The sequence below is a fragment of the Felis catus genome, chromosome D3, assembly GCF_018350175.1.
Source record: "Felis catus isolate Fca126 chromosome D3, F.catus_Fca126_mat1.0, whole genome shotgun sequence".
Classification (NCBI taxonomy): domain Eukaryota; kingdom Metazoa; phylum Chordata; class Mammalia; order Carnivora; family Felidae; genus Felis; species Felis catus.
In genome coordinates, this window is record NC_058379.1 from 40037730 (window position 1) to 40055284 (window position 17555).

The 17555-nt window shown below is 42.1% G+C and overlaps 1 protein-coding gene across 9 annotated transcripts in view; it reads left to right on the top strand.

Annotated features, from left to right (window-relative positions):
• DLGAP1 (DLG associated protein 1) overlaps window positions 1-17555 on the top strand; it is a 1131601-nt gene that overhangs the window by 642242 nt on the left and 471804 nt on the right. The window lies entirely within an intron of this gene.

Below are 17555 nucleotides of genomic sequence, written 5' to 3' on the forward strand. Positions count from 1 at the left end.
AACCATTTCACCTGAGCACCTAGGTTTAGCGTGCAGATGAACTACTTTGTCTTCGGCGTCAAACATTACACCTTATATTTAAGTCCAGGCTGGGTCAGGAGAGCAAGAGAGTCCTCCTACCTGAAGAGAGAATGGTTTCAGCAAGGCCACTTGTGGCTTGATCTGTCACCTCTGGTTACACCGGGGGTGCAGAAACCGTTTACAGATGTCTTTTGTATGTATTTGAAGAAAGTGACTAAGATCAACCACCTTTTTTCTAGTAGAAAATTTAAGACTTTTTCTGTGGCTTGTTAGAAATCATTATTTTTGTCCCTGAACTCTGGGGAAAACAGAGTATTCAGTCCCAGAATGTTCCTGTTTTATTTTATTCTCGCTTTCTTTCTCCCTTCCATTTATCAAATATTTATGAAGCATCATTAATCCATATGAGGGTCCTGGCTTACCTACTTGGGATATATCAGGGAACAGAAGGCCCAACTCCTGCCCTAAGTTGCTACCTTTGTTCACTCTCTTGATCCTACTACCTAGGGGGGCCAGTGGTGGGGAGGAGGGGGCAGCGCCAGAGAAACTAGGAAAGGCTGTTGTTGATTATATGTTACGTATTTTCAGATCACATTTTCTGCACACGCAGTCCTTATTTTAATTCTGTGTTCAGAGCACATGGCTCATTCATTTGCTTATAGTCTGGGCTCACTTTTGTTTTGACTACCACAATGTGATCTGGCGTGTGACTGACGCTGAAAATTCTGCCCCCTTCTTCATCATCTGTAAATATTGCTGGAGGGCTGAGGGGCTGGGAAGGTGAAAGGAGGAAATCCTTATTGTGCATTTAGTACACGCCATGTGCATGTTACATAAGATAGGGCCTTACAATGATACTGGGAGTTGGATACTATTTTCATCTCTATTGTACGTACGAGAAAATGGAGACAGAATTTGCAAAACTTCCTGAGGCTCACACGAAGGATAAGTGACTGGCCAGGACTGAACCCAGATTCATCTGCCTTGTCCCTACCATGCTGATTGTGTAGATAGAAACATCACACTCAGGCCTCCCTAACCTGTCGTTATACCCAGAGCTGGAGAAGCAGTTTCGCCGATTCAGTAAACATTTTTAATGTGTTGATGAATTTGAGCAACAGGACTGTATGGGCATAAGAAATTCAGAAGTATTGCAAAGCTTGGTGCAGGGGCACCTTGCTGACTCAGTCAGTGGAGCATGTGACTGACTCTTGATCTCCAGGTCAGGAGTTCAAGCACCACACTGGGTATCGAGTTTACCTTATTTTTTTTTTCAACATTTATTTATTTTTTTTTGGGACAGAGAGAGACAGAGCATGAACGGGGGAGGGGCAGAGAGAGAGGGAGACACAGAATCGGAAACAGGCTCCAGGCTCTGAGCCATCAGCCCAGAGCCCGACGCGGGGCTCGAACTCACGGACAGCGAGATCGCGACCTGGCTGAAGTCGGACGCTTAACTGACTGCGCCACCCAGGCGCCCCTCGAGTTTACTTTAAAAAAAAAAAAGACTGGTGTAACACTTGAGGCTTCCTTCACGGTGACTGCCACCCATCTCTTCACGGGTCATCTTCAAGGGTGACCTCCAGCTGTATGTACACACACATGTACTCAGATTCTTCCACAGAACCTTCTCCAAGAGAACCTATGGAAGAGTTTCCATGTATCCTGCTTCCCACCCCCCCCACTCTGTCTCCTATATCTTTGAAATGGGAGTCCTTGAAATAGCAGTCTTGGGGGCAAAGATTGAAGACCACAAGAAAGCCAGATTGTTGTGGAGAAGTTATTGGAACTAAAGGTTTGTTTCTATCAAAAGCAAACACACTCTGAAATCCACTGCAAATTGACATTGGTATTATATTTGTAAAAAAAAATTTATGTTCTTTGTATATTTAGGCATCTGTAAAATTAAAGGCTAAATGTCCATGTTTTGTGCTGGTCTTAGCCTACCCTGTAATGCTTGGGAAGCTGATAAGCTTAAAGTCAGGGGTAGGGCATATGGTAACTCAGAAAGTACATATCTAAGTAGGACCATAGTAGCAAATCCTAATGACACAATAGTCTGAAATCCCCTCAGTAGCTACTGTCCCAAACTTGAAGGGTCCCACAATGAAATAAAGTCAGTGACCTTGGGGGCCCTAGGAGTCTAGTCAAAGGTTTGGGGAGTACTGTGAAATATTTTAACATCGTGGACCATCTAGTATAGGTGGGTATGAATCTGTCCTGAGTTGGTAGACTGTTCCATATCTCATCTCAACTAGTCTCTTAGTCCTCAGAATAGGTCAGTTCGGTGAAAGGTTGTGTTTTGTTGTGTTTCAGGAGGCTCCCCAAAATAGGCCTAAATGATACAAGTACTTGCATCGGGCTTTTAATAAGAGGCAGTGCTATGGAACAAAAAGCAAAAGTTAATGATTGGGAGGTTGTAATCCCAATTTCTGAGTTCTGAAAGCAGCCAGACAGGATTTCCAGATATCGTCTTCAGATGGAGTGAGGACAGACGGTAACATTCTGATAGAATATCTTGGGTTGCAGTTTGAATATCTCTGGCGATCTCTCTGGCCCACACAGCACTAGGCATGAGGACCTTCCGAACAAGAGTTGGTGTGGTGATTTCTCTGAAGTTGATATCAAGTTCTCCCACTTCAGTCTGCATGGCTTTAGCAAGAGGGCAGTTTTCGTTCTTAACGATTCCAAGTCAGAAGTAGGGGAAAATTGGAAATGTTGGTTTAGAAAGTAGTAGCCAAATATTAGAGGAAACTAGAAGAATTCAATATCCAGTCCAATTTACAGGTAGAAAACGAAACCTCAGGGGCGCCTGGGTGGCTCAGTCGGTTAAGCATCTGACTTCGGCTCAGGTCATGATCTCGTGGTTTGGGAGTTCGAGCCCTGCATTGGGCTCTGTGCTGACAGCTTGGAGCCTGGAGCTTGCTTTGGATTCTGTGTCTGCCTCTCTCTCTGCCCCTCCCTGGCCCGTGCTCTGTCTCTGTCTCTGTCTCTTAATAATAAATGTTTTTTAAAAAATAAGAAAACGAACCCTCAGACAGTTAAGAGCACTGGAATCTAATATCCACAAGTGTGCATTAGTTTCTCCTCAAAGGCAATTTTTTTCTCTCTATAATTACCCCCACTTCTGTCAAAGATACCCACAGTAAAACTAACTTGTTTGCAAATTTAGTTTCAATAAACTTGACCTATTTACATAAATGCAGCAAAAATGACCATATAGAATTTATAATCTGCTTTGCCAGAACTTTTCATAAGAAATCTCAGATTGAACTTGTACCAGACTTGCCTGCAATACCTAAAGGTTTGGGTTCATTCCTCTCTTTTTGAGGTCCTAAAAATATCCTGAGGTCCTACACCTGCCAAGAAGTAACCTCCTTCTTTTAAAAAAAAAAATTTAATGCTTATTTTTGAGAGAGACAGAGAGTGAGCAGGGGAGGCAGAGAGAGAGGGAGACACAGAATCCAAAGCAGGCTCCAGGCTCCGAGCCCCACGCGGGGCTAGAACCCACCAACAGTGAGATCATGACCTGAGTCGAAGTCAGAGCTTAACTGATGGAGCCATCCAGGCGTCCCAGGAAGTAACCTTCTTAATGGGCAAGGCTGCTGGAAACCCTGTAAGAAAGGTGTCAGGCTAGTATTTCAAAGGAGCTATACTAGCTCCATAAATTCAACCTTAGTGTCCTAAAGTTGTATGGTTGTATGTGAGTTTATGAATGTCTCTATCAAATATGACATTCCAGTCAAAGACTTAATAATACAACCAGTCTTTCCAATTCTGTCCTGTTTAAGGGAGAACAGAGTCTTATTGGACTTATGTAAATAAATATATTGCCATAAATTGCCAGAATACTAAGTTTCTGAATTTTGGAGGGATCAGAGAGGAGAAAAAGATAAATGTTTCCATTATGCCTGGAAAGGTATAATATACCAAATTGCTGTGAGAGTTTGCTTATTTTTCTCATATCTGGAAAATAAAAGATTAAAGGACCAGCAAGATTTCAAACAAAAAGGCATGAAAGTTATAGTCTTCCTCCTCCATTTATTCAGTAGCACGTGATTGATTCTTGTTCTGCTCAGTTTTTCCATTTGTTTTGGAAATTTTTTCCCAGGTCAGTTTTATGATACTGAAGTTATCAGAAACCTGTATTTTTTTTCTCATGAATCTCCTTAAAGATGAAACGTTTTGGGGGCACCTGGGTGGCTCAGTCGGTTAAGCATCCAGCTTCAGCTCATGATATCGCAGTTCGTGAGTTCGAGCCCCACATCAGGCTCTGTGCTGATAGCTCAGAACCTGGAGCCTGCTTCAGATTCTGTGTCTCCCTCTCTCCATTCTTCCCCCTGTTGCGCTCTCTCTCTCTCTCAAAAATAAACATTTAAAAAACTTACAAAAAAAATGATGAAACACTTTTGCAGGAATACTTCTATAAAAGCATCTCAGTAAAAGAATAACTGTCTGTAAATGATACAAGACTTAAAAAATGGCATGGTGAAAGGTCAGAGTCCATTACAGTGCAATTGATAAGGAAATTTGGTTATTTCTGTGACATCCAACATGGTTAATGTTTCTTTTTAAATTCCACTTAGTTAACAGCAATGTTACATGTTTCAGGTGTACAACAGAGTGATTCAATTCTTCCATACATCGCTCAGCGCTTATCATTCATGTACTCCTTAATCCCACTCTATTTTACCCATCTCCCCAACCACCTCCCCTCTGGTAACCATCAATTTGTGCTCTATGATTAAGAGTCTGTTTCTTGGTTTGCCTTTTTTTTTTTTTCTTGGTCCCTCTGCTCATTTGTTTCCTAAATTCCACATGAGTGAAATCATAGGGTATTTGTCTTTCTCTGACTTATTTTGCTTAGCATTATACTCTCTAGCTCCATCCATATCATTGCAAATGGCAAGATTTTATTCTTTTTTGTGGCTGAATAGCATTCCATTGTACGTGTATACACCACCTCTATCCACTCATCAGTCAGTGGACACTTGGGCTCTTTCCACAGTTTGCCTATTATAGACAATGCTGCTATAAACTTTGGGGTGCATGTATACCTCTGAATTAGTGTGTTAGTATTCTTGGGGTAAACACCTAGTAGTGTGATTGCTAGGTCATAGGGCAATTCTATTTTTGACTTTTTGAGGAACCTCCATAATGTTCTCCAGAGTGGCTGCACCAGTTTGCATTCCCACCAACAGGGCAACAGAGATCCTTTTTCTCCGCATCCTCGCCAACAACTGTTGTTTCTGGTGTTGTTGACTTTAGCCACTCTGGCGGGTGTGGGGTGATAGCTCATTGTAGTTTTGATTTGCTTTTGCCTGATATCACGTGATGTTGAGCATCTTTTCATGTGTCTGTTGGCCATCTGGATGTCTTCTTTGGAGAAATGTCTATTCCTGTCTTCTGCCCTTTTAATTGGAGTTTTCATTTGTGGTACACAACATTTTAAGATAACTAATTATAAGTGGTAACATCCAAGGACATATTAAGTTGCTAGGAGTTTCATACAATCCCTGTAACATTTTAATAACATATATCCACATGAATGAAATCTAACATGGTTGGCATCATCTGTTTGATGCTTCACACGTAATTTATCATACCAAATAAGCTTAATTACTTTAACAAATCTTTTGAGATCTTCCAGGAACCTTCTAGACTGTTCCAAAGTCCCCTAAATGCAAAGACTGAATTTAGAATTTGGGAAAGTTTGTCAAAAAGATTTTAAAACAAGAATCATAGGTCACCGGGAAACAATACTTAGTTATCTGTTTAACCAAAGTGACAAAGACTTCACAGGCAAATAAAGAAGGTTACATAATTCTAAGCAAAACTTAGGTCTTTTACTATGAAGAAGATTGGGATTAATCAAAGACCTGATTAAACACAGGAAATTATTTTGATAAAACACAGAATCCTTTTTCTAGGCAGGTAAGTTTAAAAGATAAAAAAACTTTTACAATCTTTTATCAAGAACAGACCAATAATAGTTCAAGAATACTTTGTCCTTTTAACAGAGAGAAAAATCTAATTTTAAATTTGCACCAAATTCTAATTTTGCACAAATATACTTTTTTCTTTTTTTAAATTTTTAAAAAAAATTTTTTTTTCAATGTTTATTTATTTTTGGGACAGAGAGAGACAGAGCATGAACGGGGGAGGGGCAGAGAGAGAGAGGGAGACACAGAATCGGAAACAGGCTCCAGGCTCTGAGCCATCAGCCCAGAGCCCGATGCGGGGCTCGAACTCACGGACCGAGAGATCGTGACCTGGCCGAAGTCGGACGCTTAACCGACTGCGCCACCCAGGCGCCCCTTTTCTTTTTTTAAATTTACATCCAAATTAGTTAGCATATAGTGCAACAATGATTTCAGGAGTAGATTCCTTAATTCCTCTTACCCATTTAGCCCATCCCCCCTCCCACAACCCCTCCAGTAACCCTCAATTTGTTCTCCGTATATATCAGTCTCTTCTGTTTTGTCCCACACAAATATACTTTTTTTTAAGGTTTATTCATTTTTCAGAGACAGAGTGTGAGCAGGGGAGGAGCACAAAGAGAGGGAGACACAGAATCTGAACCGGGCTCCAGGTTCTGAGCTGTCAGCACAGAGCCTGAGGCGGGGCCCGAACTCACGGACGGCGAGATCGAGAGCTGAAGTCGGACACTTAACCGACTGAGCCACCCAGGCACCCCACAAATACACTTTCAGTGTTAAAACTCATTTACTTAAATTTCCTGACCACGCATAAAAGTCCTTCCCAAAGATTCCTTTTTCATAAGCCAACAACTTTCTTGTTTACATTGAAATTTTACCCTGTTTTACCTCTTTCCCAGACTCACTTTAGAACACTGTTACTTTTCCCTCAACAAAAATGCATTTCCATTCCTCATACCTTCTTTTACCAAAAGCACACACCTTACTTTTCTTGTATACAGAGTAGTTTCCCTTATTATTTTTAGTAGTGTTAGCCACACATATTAATTAGAATTCTGAAGTCTTAGGAAGCTTAACTAAGAAAATCAGAATTGTGAACTTTTACATTAGTGGTCTGTGAATTGGCAAACTAAAAAATACTTTGTACTATAAAAAAAAAAAGCACAGGGGCATCTGGGTGGCTCAGTCGGTTAAGCATCTGACTTTGGCTCAGGTCATGATCTCACAGTTTGTGAGTTCGGGCTCTGTGCTGACAACTCAGAGCCTGGAGCCTGCTTCGGATTCTGTGTCTCCCTCTCTCTCTGCCCCTCCCCCTCTTGTACTCTGTCTCTCTCAAAAATAAATGTAAAAAAAAAATTTTTTTAAAGCATATATTTCTAGAAATCATCTTTCAATAAAGCACAAAATATGTTTACTAACAGACCCAAATTTTATCTTTAGTTACTCGGTAATAGGTTTATCTACTCTTGGCTTCCCTATGTGCAGGAATTAATGTTTCACTATTCTATTTAGAAAAGATCTAGATATTCTGTGAATTTAATTTACTTAGCAAAACAGTAAGGTTTCAGATTGCCAAAAAGATTTGGAAAAACTAAAAGTTTGGGGGTCAACTTTTATTTACATCTATTCAATTTACTTCTTCTCAACAATTATGTGTAAATTACCCACAAAAACTGAGACATTACAGTCAACCATTGTTCACAATTTTTGCTGACACATCTTGCAACAGAGAGTACATGTAGTTAACTAGTTAACCCAGGTAGTTATTTATCTGCATTATATTTAATGCTGATAATTTTGAAGATATGTTTTAAACCAGCCAACTTAAGTTAGCTTTACTACTGAATGTATTCCCAGATCACATGAATCTGAAATTCATTGGCTTGTTTTTATTTGAGAATTTTTGTGAATATTCAGTTTATATAAGCCCTTAATTTTCTTTAAGACAATTAAGTCGAGCTCTTTTACAAGTTTGGCAGTATCGTTCAGAGGTAGAAAAATATCACGTTATCTACAACACATGAACCTACAGGAAGACACAGCGTACAGTTAAGGTTTTTGAATTTTTGGCCATGAGATGGGTACAAACGTGCAAAACTCAGTAGTCTATAAAAAGAACGGTTGGAATCAAACCGTTTGCCAGAAACTGCTTTTCTGGCAGATGGAATCAGTTAAGCTTACCTGCTCAGGTGGCTAACATCTTTTATACTATTTGTAGAGAAGACTTTTACAATTTGTATTTGTTCCTGGAAGTAATCTGAAGGAGGCTGTGATCAAGAGTCTGGGCTAGAGAGTCTTTATCTGCAGCTCTCGTGTTTTAAAAAGGCCTCTCTTTCCTACCCTTTCTTCCTCCCTCCCTCTCAGACCAGTGTGGACATTGTTTCAGAGACCTTCTGGTGTATTTCCATTTCAAAGGCATCATAAGGTTTACATCTTCAAGGGGCAGAAAAAGAGTGGTTTTCTCTTAGGCCTTGTGGATAGTTTGGACGTAAGATGCAGTAATGCGGCCTGGAACTAGACTAGGGAGTGCCCTGTGAAGAATACTTCTCTGGACTCGGGGGTGAGAGGGGCTTCTTCTGGCTTGGAAATGAAGATGTGGTCGTTGGGGTCACTAGGTTCATTGAAATGATAAACCCATTGGATTGTGCCAGTTTGGCCCAGCAGGAGCTGGGCCTCATCTTAATGTTTTCCATTCACTGTGAGCCTTAGCCATGGTCACTGTGATGGAAGGAAAAGAGCATAGAGCCTGGATGAATCTTTAATAAAGTTATAGATTTCAGAGTCTTGGGAGGTAGCTATCCGTTGACCCGTTTTTGCGGCTGTGAATAAGAATCCGGAGCCCTATCATAGGCAGAAGAAAACTTACCAGAGTCAATTAGTTCCCCTCTCTCCTTCCCGTGGTATAAAGTCTTTAAGAAAGGGTTGAATTTCAGGGCCTAGTTTAATTTCAGTCTATTTCTTGATTTTTTTCTTGTTGCTCCTTTAATCTTGGACGTCGTTACTGGAAAAATGTGGATGACATCAGTGAGGCCTCTTCACAGGCAGCTGCTTTGCATCCCAGGATCACATGAGACAACCCCCCACCCCCACCCCCCTGGGATTGGGCTCTGCTTCTGCCTCTGCTAGTGTGAGAAAGCCCCTAGGCCTCCAGAGCTCAACCCCCAGAGTCTTAGCATGTCCATGGGCCCGGCCTGGAATGACACCCGGAAACATCCCTGGGCCTTTTGCATGTCCTGAAGGGCTGCTCTACCTCCTCTGGGTTCTTAGCAGGTGCTGGCACCAGATGTCCAGGACATTTATGTTTTTCCATTATTGTTTATGTATTGATATTTTTCCATTAATTTTTTTAAACTCATAATGCCAGTAATTGAACTCATAACTGGATCAAGGGATGAAGCTTGACAGAAGTGAGTGAAGTGGTGACACAAAAACCAAGGCCTCTGTTGTGTTTTCCCTCTGGTTTCCCTCACTGGTTTTTTATTGCAGTAATACCCTTGCAATCTAATCTACCCTCCTTAGCCTTAAGGTGTGGGAGACCTTTTCCTATGTTAGTTAGGGACTTAAAAGAATTTTTTTTTTTTTTTTTTTTTTTTTTTTTTTTTTTTTTGGAGAGTGAGGGAGAAGGGCAGAAAGAGAGAGAGAAGTTCAAGCAAGCTTCAGGCTCAGTGCAGAACCCAATGAGGGGCTCCTTCCCAGGACCCTGGGATCATGACCTGAGCCAAAACCAAGAGTCAGACGCTCAACCCACTGAGCCACCAGGCACTTCAAGGACTTTGTAATTAATGTCTCATTAGGCCTATGACCTTGATCGCATCACTCTGCAGAGAGTGTTTGTAACTGTATCATGACTCTTTGAGTTGGATACCGCAGGGAGCATATCGCGAAGGCAATACGTAAGAGCACTTAGCAGTGCCACAGACCCCCGGCAAGCATGCTCAGTTTCCCAGATGGTTAGTTCCCTGAGTTGGGTGGCTAGTGAGCAAACAACAGGTAAAGGGCATTCCCCTCAGTTAATTGCAAGAGCAACCGTGCAATCCTGCTGACATAAGTTGTTTTAGCGCATTCGCAGCCTATCAATGACCAGTGTTGTCGGTGGATCAGCCCTTGTGGTTCTTTCTATGATTGCAAGATGCTCTGTAGCAACCACCATCAGGAAACTTTGACAAGATAGAGATTTCTGACTTGCAAGACTTGGGTATTATCCCATGCACCGGGGGCCCCACAATGAGGTCACAGAGGGAGAGCATGCACAGGCCAGAGGTTCTGCTTTTACTGGGGTGGAGAGTAGGGGCCTAGGGTTCAGAGGCTCACTCACTATTGGTGAATTTCAAAAAAGGTGAGAAAAGAAAAGGCACGTGGCCCAAATGGTCAGTTATTGAAATCGAGTTCTCTGAAACCAAGGAGGCTCAGTGGGGTGAGGCAGCTTGGCTCTGTCTTGTCCTGGGGCTGACCATGTGTTTCTTGGAGGTCGCCATCTTTGAAGGAGAGCCTTCTTTGAGATGGATGCCTTGGCAATTAAAGCTGAAGTCGAGCACTTGCACTGCAAAGAAAGAAAAAAAACCTGTCAGGGTTTCACATTAGACTCTGTCTATAGGAAGAAGTCCGTTTAGTCCTACGGGAAGGAGGGAATAGGAGACAAAAAGAAGACCCCAACTGTATACCAGTGACTTAGATGGATATACTAATCTGTTAATGGCTTGTGTTTGTTAGTCTTTGGTCTTAATGGTCTGAAGCCAAAAGAGGAGAGCTATTTTTCTTATTATTTTTAAAGATCCTGCCTTGTGCCACTAATGATTTGAAGTAGCCTGTAAGGACGCATCGGTAGAGAGAGACTGATAGATCTATCAATAAGATTAGTACAAAAATTAGATTAGTACAAAATTAGATTAGTACAAAAATTAGTACTATCGGAGGCTGAATTTGGGCCCTGGATGATTACTGACATCAAGTTGATATTCCTCAAAGCTGAAGTGGAAAGCAACCGTACATTATATCATTCGTATATAGTCATTGTCATTATAGCGTAGCATTCTCCAGTGAAGCAAAGCTTTTCCTGACACCTCGGTTTGACAGGGACTTAACTGACCTGTGGTGGCCAGTATTCCTTATGAAATTCTGACAACAAAAATTGACAGGTAAGCAGGTCGCACAGGAACCTTTTTTTTTTTTTTTTTTTTTTTTTTTGCCTTCATACGACATGAGGGCATAATGCCTAAATCCAACTCAAAGGAAGCAGTTTGCTGGAGAAATGGGAAAGCGTGTGGAAAACATACACAGCTTGTTGATAGTGTACCTTAACTGCTAGAAAAAGGTTGCCACAAACATAGCCCATTAGCAGGCCTGGCACTTTCCTCCCGTGTACATAGTGTGTGCAACCAGGTCATCACACTCTCTTCTGCAAAGGCCAACATGGGCTGATTTTCCAAACAAGTGCCCTTGGCCATCACTACCAATTTATTAGAATTGGCAAAATTGAAGCCTGAAGCCTGTTTGTTATCATAGGCTGTTCTCTAGGGTCACTATGTGCTTCAGAGAGGATGCAGGTCTCTGAACTTGTAGACACCATTTTCTGTGTGTGGGCTCTAAGTATATTTATCTGGGGAAAGACTTCAGAGCTTTGAATCCACGGAAAGGTCACAGTGAGGAATGCATTGACCACAGATCCTTTAAACACTTGTCCTTCAATATTTCTGTCAAGAGCCTTCAATAAGAGGTGAGAAGGAGGCCGTTAAAAGGCCTGCTCTCTGGCAAGGACCCGGGGCCAGTGTTCAGTGCTGCTGCTTAAAAGCAGGGCCAGAGGCACTAGTGATCAAAACCACAGCCGGCCAGAGCCATCTTGTGAGAACTTAACGACTCGCCCCGCTGACATTGCCACCGACCTGTGAGCGGAAAAGGTGAGGCAGAACCTATCAAAAATGGTTCTTGAATGTCAGCTTTGTGCCACAAAACGAGGACACAGTGTTGAACAGATTCCTGTCCAGATTGTGCTTATTCTAATGATTGTACAATAATTCCTATTTTTATCCTTTGCTGTAAAGGACTGGAAGGCTGAAATCGTCCTTAAAAAACAAGCAGAGTGTTTTCTAGAACGCAAAAAAGAAAACAGGCCTCAAAGTCTCACCAAGTGGAGACAAGGACACAGGAGTTATTTTCAGAGTCTTTGACAGATCTAAAATCATCACATTAGTTTAGGGATATGGAAATGTTTATAATTGGACCTAAGTTCATTTTGCTAGCTTAGGACTATAGAAACATACCGTCTACAATTTGGGCCATAAAATAGATTACTCAGACCATAATTACAAGTAGATTCATTGAATTTATTTACATATTTAGTGTCCACCATAAAATGAGCCACATATTGACAACTTCTAAGGATTTTCTTAATTGTGTGACTGGTTACAAGTATTCTATAGAATTGTGCAGTGGCTCCCATATGGGGGCTTCTGTTTCCCCTTGAAGTATTAGAAAGTTGCACAGAGAATGGGAAGGAAAAATGTCAGAGTGGAGCACATTAAAAATGATCATTGTGGTTTGACCTCCCCTTCCACAAAAGTGGAAGAAACCTCCATGGACCACCTAAATTAATCAATTCAATTCAATGCTTATTTTTAACCTTAAACATATATCCAAAACGCACTGCACATTTGAAAAGTAGTATACCATACAATCCGGGGAAGGGGGGGGGGGGCGGTCAGACTGCCTGGATTCAGATCCAGTTATCAAGCTGTGTGATCTTGGACCAGTAACCTAACACTCTGTGCCTCAGTTTCCTCATCTGTACACTGGGGCAAATAATAGAACCTATCTTAGAAAAGCGTTTTAGATAAAAGCTTACAGTACCTGATACACAGTAAGGAAGTGTTAGCAATAATTATTTAAGGAAAATCAATAGCACCAGACACTGAAGCCTAAAGTGAACAAGAAGAACAAATGACCCCCCTCCCCACCGAGTACCTGGGTGGCTCAGTCAGTGAAGTATCTGACTCTTGATCTTGGCTCATGATCTTGCAGATTGTGGTATCCGGCCTGGGTCAGGCTCTGTGCTGACAGTATGGAGCCTGCTTGAGATTCTCTCCCCACCGCCCCCCTCTCTCAAAATAAATAACTAAACTTAAAACAAACAAACAACTGCTAAGCCTCCAAACTCTTGATCTCAAACTCAGGTCTTGATATCAGGGTCATGAGTTCCAGCCCTATGTTCACTTCCACACTGGGCATGAAGCCCTCTTAAAAAAAAAAAAAAAAAAAAAGGCAGTATTACTAACTTAGTAGTTTCATAAAACAAATTTGTGAAGTAGGAAAAATCTGTTACCAAGGTAGTCAAGGAAAATTTATAGTATGGAAGGTAAAAGGACAAAGCTGAAAAGGGGGCTCTAGGGCAGACTGCTTGCAGCAACATCTTATGCCCCCACCCACCCCTCCTTGCAGTTTGGTGTGGCCAAAGGGTTGAGCTCCAGCCAGTGGGAGTTGAAAAATGGCGTGGGTCCCTCCAAGCCCAGCTTGTGGCCATCTCCCTGGAACAGGCTCTGCACTGTGAGCCCACGGCCAGTGTTACACAGTGTTTGCCTGTGTCTCAACATCAAGGCTGAGAAGGTAGCCAGAGGTATGAAGAACCACCTGTACTGTGCTAAGGAATTTGAACTTGCCTTGGGGCCATGGGAGCTCCCGAAGTGTTTGTTTTATAGAATCAGATAAGTCGCTCCTTTGGCTGGGTGGAGGGTAGGTGTAAGCCCGCAGGAGAGGTGGCGAAGGCTGGAAACAGTGAGGAGACTTGCATAACCACCCAGGTGAAAAGGGACAGAGGGACAAATGTGGGGATGGAAGCAGGAGACTGACTCCGAAGGAAATTGGGAGTCAACAATTCTGTTGGGCATGGGAAGTGGAGAAGCCGCGGTAAGAAATAAAGGTGGATAGAGACGGGGGTTGGGAGTGTTGTACCTCACAGCCTCCGTGGTCTCTGAGAAAGGAGACAGTCATCATGAGCCCCTTCTCCTCCCGCCACATCTTACAGTCTGTCCATCTCAAACAGTGTGCTGTCCTTGCCGGTGCTGTGTTCTGTCTGGAAGACTAGAAAGTCTCTAAACTGTTTGCCCCTACACCAAGCAACGCCTCTTCTCTGAAGGCTGCTCCCCCTCCTCCAGACATGCCCGGGCACTCCTCCTTTGCACCCTGATCTCTAATCCCTCTAATCTCTTGAGCACTTAGGAAAACGAGCTCAACGTGCTCCCTTGACATCTCCACAACTAGATGGGAAGGACATGGATGGTAAAGAAACACAAAGATGAAAAATAAATCTTATTACCAGCTGAAGGCCAGATATAATGGGCTCTCAGTAGATGTTTGAGAAATAAGCTAATTAAGAATAAGGGCACAGGAACAAAAACAAAAAGGAGAGTTCTGGAAAGAGCACAGTCCTTACCTGCATTCTCCTAAGAAGAATCTAGCAGGTTGAAGAACAACACCTGGACAGACAGACAGCATGGGAAAACATTATAATTAAGGTTGAAGCAAAACAATACGTACAATCCATATAGCTGTAGGATTCTTGTCCCTTTAGGACAAAATTATCAATTGATAAGAAAACTCTGCTGAAGAGAAGGAGCACATAACCGCATCTGGGGCAGTGAGAAGGAAAAAAAATACCCCCACTTTTCAAACACACAGGAGTTCCCAGTATTGTATATAGATAGTATACTCAAGTGAATATAACCCTCCCATTCACACAGTGTAATGAATATTTTTTACTCTTAATACATTGGCAGTTTTCCACAGGTGTTGGAGTCTAGACTTCTAGTTGTTTACCTAAGGCATTCTCCCCATTCTTATCAGAATTCCAGTTTTATTGCAAGTAGCCAGCTGAAAGCCTACATATACCAGCCTGCAAGGCAGCATGAGATGTGACCATTTAAGTAAGTTCTGGTTAATATTAGTGAAAGGGTAGCATGGGACATTATCTATCTTTTCAGAAAGTTGACTCAGTTGGAGATTTGCCCCTTTAACTTCCTACTTACCTTCGTCTGGCCTTGTGTCTGAGGGCTGGCACTCCAGCAGCTGTCTTGGAAACATGAGGTGGCTGGCCTTAAACTTGGAGGTAACTCTGGAAAGAACATGAAGATAGCAAGTACTGGTGTCCCTGGCTACCAAAAAGCCAAAATGCCATCACTGAAATACTTCTCTTGAAAAAAGTTCCATGTTTCTGTTCACAGTAGAAAAGCCAAATAACGATGGCCAAACAACCAAGCCTCATACTGTCTACTAGCACTTAACTTCTGGTAGTGAACACAAGTTCCCTAATGATTCTTAATCTCATTTTACTGTGATTGTCACATCATTTATTGCAGCGTAGGCTCAGGCGGTTACAAACTTTTACCTCGGTGGAAAAACTGGAGAAATGGTATAACCCTGCCTTATGTTCTGCAATGTCTAGAAGGTAAACAGCACCATCGTACTCCTTGAATATCACAGACAAGCACAAATTCTGGGATGTGGTACAAACTATTTACCTTTTGTACATCTTTAATCTTTAGAGAGTCAGTCAGATAAGGCAGTCCAAAAATCCTTTTCTCTCTTGTGGTCTCCTGAGGGGACCCATGTGCCCCCATGGTTCCTGTTCTTAGGAGGGTGATGAGGGTGAACATTGGCATATCGTTTCCCCAGCTGTGTTGCTATATAATTAACATATAACATTGTGTAAGCTTTAGGTATATAGCATGATGATTTGATACATGTATGTTCTGCAAAATGGTATCCCAAGAAAATGAGCACATCTGCAACTCACATAATTAACTCGTGTGTATGTGTATAGGGAGAATATTTAAGATATAATATTTTGATAACTTCCAAGCATATAGTACAGTATTGTTGACTTGTCACCATGCTGTACATAGCAGGCATACCTTAGAGATGGTGCAGGTTCAGTTCCAGACTACTATGATGAAGTAAGTATCTCAACAAGGCGAGCACTTGACTGTAATCGAGGTACGATAGCATCATGTCTGAAAACCACAAAGTACATACTTGCTAAAGGAAGAGGAAAGGAAAGGAAAGGAAAGGAAAGGAAAGGAAAGGAAAAAGGAAAGGAAAGGAAAGGAAAGAAAAGAAAAGCTAACCATCAGGGAACCTGGCTGACTCAGAAAAGTGTGCAACTCGATCCCTGAGTCATGAGTGTGAGCCCCATAATGTAGAGATGATGGAAATAAATACTTAAAAAAACAAACAAACTTAAAAAGGATGCTAATCATCACCTGAGCTTTCAGCAGATCATAATCTTCTTGCTGATGGAGGTTCTTGCCTCCATGTTTTGGCTGCTGACTGGTCAGGGTGGTGGCTGCTGAAGGGTGGAGTCACTATGGAGATTCCTAAAATAGGACAAATACTCTGATAGCAGTTAGCCACAGAATTTTTTTAAAAATTGGAGTTCATCCTCTGTAACCCTGTCACTGCCTTCTCAATTTACTCCTGGATGACAACAAAGGATTTAGAATATTCCTTGAAGTTGAGACCAGCTCATGTAACCACTTTCGTTGCTCATTCATCGGAAGCAACTCCTCACGAGATGGCAGAAATTCAATCCCATCTTCAGGCTCTACTCCTAATTCTAGTTCTCTTGCTATTTCCACCACATCTGCAGTGACTTTCTCCACTGAAGTCTTGAACCTCTCATCCATGAGGGTTGGAATCACCTTCTTCCAAACTCCTGGTAATGTTGAATCCTTTCCAGAAGGTTTTCAATCGACAGTGCCCAGATCTATGAGATCTGCCACTATCTATGGCAGCTATAACCTTATTAAATGTATTTCTCTAATATTAGACTTGAGCGTCAAAATTGCTCCTTGATCCAGGGGCTGCAGACTGGGTATTGTGTTAGCAGGCACGCAAACATTGTACATCTCCATCAGAGCTCTTGGGTGACTACATGTGTGGTCAGTGAGCAGTACTATTTTGAAAAAGAATCTTTTTTTCTGAGTAGTAGCTCTCAACAGTGGGCTTACATTTTTTTGGTAAGCCATGTTGTAAACAGATATGCTAAATCTACTCTGCCTGTGCTCTGAACGACAGCACAATTCTTAAGCACCCTACCGTGGGTCTTGACCTAAAATCACCAGCTGCCTTAGCTTCTAACAGGAGAGTCGCCCTGGCCTTTGAAACCAGGCATTGATTTCTCCTCTCTAGCTGTGAAAGTTCTAGATAGCAACTTCCCCTTTAGAAGGTTGTTTAGTGTAACCACCTCCCTAAATTATCTCAGCTAGATCTCCTGGATGACTTCCTGCAGCTTCTACATCAGCACCTGCTGCTTCACCTTGAGCTTTGATGTTACAGGGATGGCTTCTTCCCTTAAACTTCATGAGCCACCCTCTGTTAGGGCCTAACTCTCCAATTCCAGGAATGCTGAGAGAGGTTGAACCTAACTCCGGATTAGGCTTTGGCTTCAAGGACTGTTGTGGCTCGTTTCGTCTTCTACCCAGACCACTCAAACTTCCTCCACGTCAGCAATAAGGCTGTTTCACTTTCTTATTATTCATGTGTTCACTGGAGTAGCACTTTAATTTCCTTCAAGAACTTTGCCTTTGCCTTCACATCTCAGCTGTTTGG